This window comes from Panthera uncia, assembly GCF_023721935.1.
Source record: "Panthera uncia isolate 11264 chromosome A1 unlocalized genomic scaffold, Puncia_PCG_1.0 HiC_scaffold_17, whole genome shotgun sequence".
Lineage (NCBI taxonomy): Eukaryota > Metazoa > Chordata > Mammalia > Carnivora > Felidae > Panthera > Panthera uncia.
In genome coordinates, this window is record NW_026057577.1 from 150,573,927 (window position 1) to 150,579,926 (window position 6,000).

The following is a 6,000-nucleotide window of genomic DNA, read 5'->3' on the forward strand; positions in this document are numbered from 1 at the left end:
CAGTGAAAAAGAGTTTTCTGTTTAGTAAAACAAACTGCGTTCTCTTTAAACCTTTTTTGTTGTGGACTTCGTTGAAGACACACACACTAAGACACATGAAGCCTCAAGATACAGCTCAGTGAACTTCCAGATTAGCAAGTAGAATATTCCCAGACCCTTGGAGTCCATTCGTTCCCTTCCAAGTCATGACGTCCACCTTCCCCAACAAATGAGAACACCGTCCTCGTGTCTGGTAAAGTTTCGTTAAACCTCGTATGAATGGGATCATAGTCTTCTGGTTCCAACCTCTTTGGTCTGATCACATCAGGGAGATTCAGTCACTTGTTCTGTGCACTGTGGTTCTTTCAACGTGATTGTTTGTAGTATTCCATTGTACAAATACACAAAACAGTCTCCCAAAAACAATCGTATTGATTTAAACACCAGGAACAATGGACGAAAGTACCCATCGCTTCCTATCCTCTCAACATTTAGAATTGTCTGGTGACTTTTTCCTTTCCACGTTACCTATTAGGACACGTGTGTAATTGCATTTCATAACGGTGTAATTTGTGTTTCCTGATGACCAGTGAGATCGCATACCTTTTCATCAAAAAAAAAAAATTTCTTTTGACCGTTTGGATATCCTTGTTTGTGAATGGTCTGTTCAAATCTTATGTTATTTTCTTTTTCCTGTTGAGTTACCTAATTAAAAAAAAATGATTTTAACAGTTCTTCCCATATTTTGGATGTATTTGTTTGTCATACATGTTAGAAATATCTCTGTCTACCCTGTCGCTTACTTTTCAGGTTCTTAATAGTGATTCTGATAAATGGAAATTCTTAATTTTAATAAAGAAAATTTATCAGTTTTTTTTTTTCTTTTTGTTTTGTGTAGTTTGCATCCTACTTAAGAAATCTTTTCTTACCTTGGGGTCTTGAAGATATTCTCTTGTAGTTTCTTCTAGAAGTTTAATTGTTTTGCCTCTTGATTTAGATCAACAATCATCCGTAATAAATTTTTGTTTATGTTGTGAAGTATGGATTAAATTCTAATGTGTTATTCTTTATTTTTAAATTTTTTTTAAGTTTATTTATTGTTGAGAGAGAGAGAGAGAGAGAGAGGGAGAGAGAGACAGACTGTGAGCAGTGGAGGGGCAGAGAGAGAGAGAGACACAGGATCCAAAGCAGGTTCCAGGCTCTGAGTTGTCAGCACAGAGCCCGATGAGGGGCTTGAACTCAAAAACCGTGAGATCATGACCTAAGCCAAAGTCGGATGCTTAACCGACTGATCCACCTACATTGTCTTATTCTGATATCATTTATTAAAAGACTACTACTGTTCATCAGTGCTCTTTGGGTCCTCTTGCATCATAAATCAAGTGCTCAGTCCTGATTCTGGGTCTCTAATCTGTTTCTCTTGTCCATATTTTGATAATACCTATAGCCTTAATTACTGTCACTTTTAAATAAGTCTTATTATCTGGTCAAATGATTCCTTCCTCCTTGTCATTCTTTGAGATTGGCATCTTTATTTTAAGCCATTTGAATTTATATGTGAATTTTATAACAGTGAATCTTCTAATCATAAACATGGCACACTCATTATTTATGTAGGTTTTCATTAAAATAATTCTCTATAAGTTTCAGTGCACATATTTTGTTAGATTTATTCTAGTATATTTTGATAATTTTTAAAGTATCTTTGCTGATATATATGTATATAATTTAATATATTTCTAAAATAAAAATTAAATTTTGTATATTAGTCTTATATCTAGCAACATTGCCAAGTTTATTTACTTAATCTGGATGTTGTTCTCTTGACTTTTGGATCCATTTGTCTAATAAGGAGTAGCTTATATTAGTCTATTCCTCAAGAACCAATGTAATAGTGGGATAATTTTTAGGAAGAAAGAAAGAAAGAAAGAGGAAAAGAGGAAAGAAAGAAAAGAAAAGAAAAGAAAACTAAAAAAGAGAAAAGAAAATCTGTTTAAAGATATAGGCAAATACCCAACTTAAGCCAGGACTTAAGAAGCCAATATCCTAGAAAGAAGAGGAATGCTTTGAAGTGGGTTCTAAATCCCCTGCACCTTTGTTCTTCTAAACATTGGCCAATTGGTGGTGTATATTGGCTTTCTATCGCTGCATAATGAATCGCTACACATTTTACACTTACAACTGCATTTATTTATTATCCCACAGTTTCTGTGCTCAGCACCCCCAGCACAGCTTAGCTGAGTCCTCTGCTCAGGGCCTCACAAGCTATAATATTGCAATTTAAAAAAAAGGATGATCAGACTAAATTTAAAAGAAACTATATGCTGTTGTAAAAGACACATCTTAAATACAAAAATACATGTATCTGAAAACAAAACGTTGGAAAAATACATACAATGCAACAACTAAGCAAAAGAGAGCTGGTATAAATATTCTAACACCATGCAAATAGGTATTAAGACTAGAAGTATAAACAGAAATTAAGATATTTTATAATGATAAATGGTTAATTCAACAGTATGACATAATACCTAACTTCTTCTGTTAGTTACTAAGATAGTCATGTTAAAATATGCAACTACAAATGTAGATTTGTTATTTCTTTGCCATTCAGGAAATGCAAGGCTATATTATTAGGTATATACTAGTACATTTAGAAGATTGAAAAATCAGTATGGATTTACATAGTTCGAATGGTTAGATGATTTATAAAATTGGTAGGCTGCATGTACTAAACCCCAAAGCAACAGAGTACACATTCTTTTCTAATACACATAAAATGTTCACCATTTTATAGAACAGAAACCATTAAGAGCATGTACTCTGACCATGGTGAAATTAATTTATATATTAATTTAAGAAGATAAATAGAAATTCTTCAAACATTCAGAAGTTGAACACATTTCTGAATATTCCACGAGTAAAAAAAAAGGTAAATTGAAACGGAAGCTAGAAATATTTTCAATTAAATGTCATAAATTTGAAAAATGTAGCCAGAATAGAATATAGAATATAGAATAGAAATGCAGAAACTAAGTGCACATGTAAGAAAAGAAGAATAACTAAAAATTAATGACCTGCACATCTGAATCAAGACGCTGACATTGCTGGATTATAATTTAGGTTTGCATTAACTTTTGAAAAAAAACTTGCAAACTTTTACAAACTATTTGTACATTTTGCTTTTCTAAAAGAAATGCCTGAAGGTTCCAGTTTATCTACCCTTTGCAATTTTTGATATTGTTAGTTTCTTTGTGTCCATTTTAGTGAGACAGCACAGGTTTCTTATTGCTGATTTTTTTAATGTTTATTTATTTTTGAGAGAGAGAGAGACAGAGCATGAGCAGAGAAGGGGCAGAGAAACAGAGGGAGACACAGAATCAGAAGCAGTCTCCAGACTCCAAGTTGTCAGCACAGAGCCCAACGCGGGGCTTGAACTCATGAACCGTGAGATCATGACCTGAGCTGAAGTCAGACGCTTGACAGACTGAGCCTCCCAGGTGCCCCCTTATTGCTGTTTTAATTTGGATTTTCCTAATGACTAATGATGGTAACCATCATTTCATGCATTTATTACTTATTTGTTAATCTTCTTTGGTAAAATTTATTTCCACATCCTTTGTCTTTTTTTTTTTTCCACTGAGAAATTGTCTTGTTATTGTGTTTCAAAAGTTCCCTATATATTTTGAATAAAAGTCCTTTATTGGATATATTATTTTTGCAATATTTCCTGTCTGTGTCTTGTCTTTTCAGCTACTTAATGACATCATTTTAAATAAAAGGGTTTTTTTTAGCTTTACTAAAGTCCAACTTATCTATTTTTTTCTTGTATGTATTATGCCTTTACTGCCATGATACAAGCTCTTGCCCTAATTGAAGTTCACAAGGATTACTTCCTATGTTGTCCTCTGAAATTTTATAGTTTTTACTCCTACATTTAGGTATAAGAGCCTCTATTACATAATATTACATATGGTGTGAGATAAGGTTCCTAACCCCCAAGTTTGTTTTCCTTTGTCATTGTGTGTGTGTTGTTTGTTGCTTTGCATATTGATAACCATTTGTCCCAGAACTATTTATTGAAAAATGTATCCTTTACTTATTGAATTATTAATTTGTAGATTAATAATTGGCTTTCTATTGAAAATCTAGTAACCGTAATGAAAGGGTTTATTTCAGGCTCCTCAATTCTATGTCTGATCTATAAATATATCCTGTCCTTAGTCTAATGCCACATTGTTTTTATCCCTATAGCTTTTTAGTCAGTTGAAATCAGATGGTCTATATCCTCCGCATTTTTTTCTTTATTTTCTAATTATTTAGCCAGTCCTTGAGTTTCCATATAAATTTTGTGATGAGATAATCAATTTTTACATAAAAGTGACCTACCTGGATTTTGAGAGGGACTGTACTGAATTTTCAGATCAGTCTGGAGAGAATTGACACCTTCCTGTTTCGTATTCCAACGTGTGAATATGACATCCTTTCACTCACATTTTTCTTGTTCTCTCTGTGTCTTGTAGTTTTCAGTGTACTAGCCTTCCCATCTTCTGTTAAATTATTTCCTAGTATTTTATCTTTTGTCACTTTTTGGTAATGGGAATCGTATTCTCAATTTAATTTTCAGTTTTTATGTTGCTAAAATGCAGATATAAAATTAATTTTTGAAATACTGATCTTGTATCTTGAGATCTCTTAAAACCCATTTATTAGTTTGGGTTCTGCGTTTGTGTATGTGTTCCTTAGGATCTTCCACACAATGGATCATGTAATCTGTGAATAAAAAAGTTTTGTTTCAAGGCACCTTGAAACAAAAGGTCAGTTGAGCGGTCTGACTTCTGCTCAGGTCATGATCTTGTGGTTCATGAGTTCAAGCCCTACATCGGTCCCGCTGCTGTCAGCCTGGAACCCACTTCAGATCCTCTGTCCCTCTCTCCCTGCCCCTCCCCTACTTGTGCTCTCTCTCAAAAATAAAAAATTAAGAATTATAAAAGATGTTTTGTTTCTTCTTTTCTAATCTGTATATTTATAATTTCTTTTTAAAAATGTTAATTCTTGAGTTCAGTATTGAACAAAAGTTGTGAAAGTGAACATCCTTGCTTTGTTCATGATCTTAGGGGAAAACAGGCCTTCACTATTAAATATAATGCTAATTGCAGAATTTTTATAAAGTCCTTTGTCAGACAGGAAAAGTCCTCCATATTCCTACTGCACTGAGTACCTTAAAAATTATGAATGGATATAAGATTTTGTCATTTTTTTTGCACCAGTTGAGATATTCTCGTGGCTTCTGTTCATTGATCTTTTCATATGGTAAATTACATTAATTGTTTTTGGATGTTAAACAAATCTAGCAAGCCTGCTATACATTTCTGGATATATTTTGTAAGTTGTTGAATTTGATTTACTAAGACTTGGTTAAGTGTTTTTAGTCCTTTTTATGAGGGATATTGATCTGTCCTATTTTTATTTCTTTTTATGTCTTTATCTAACTTTGGTATCACTGTTATTGACCTCATAGAATGAATTAGCAAGTGTTAGTTTCTTATGTATTTTCTGGGACAATTTGTGTCATTTAGTAGTATTTTTTTATATGATGATAGAATTAATCTATGAAGTCATCTACACCTGAGGTTTTCTTTGTGGAAAGGTTTTTAATTATTGGTTTAATTTCTTCACTAGCTATAGTCCACTCAGATTTTCTATTTCTTGTTTAGTCAGCTTTGATATTTGTGTATTTCTAGGAATTTATTTTATATACATTGTCTAATATCTTGACATAAAGTTGTAATATTCCTCTATAATCTTTTTCATTTCTGGAGAGCCATAGGAATGTCCCTTCTCTGTTCCTGATTTGGGTAATTTGTATATTCTCTTTTTATTTTATAGTTATCCTACATAAAATTTATGAGTTGTCAGTTTTTTCAAAGAATCATCTTTTAGATTCATAAATTTTTCTCTGTTTTTCTGGAGTGTTTTATTGCCTTTTACTCTGATTTTTATAATTTCCTTTCTTCTACT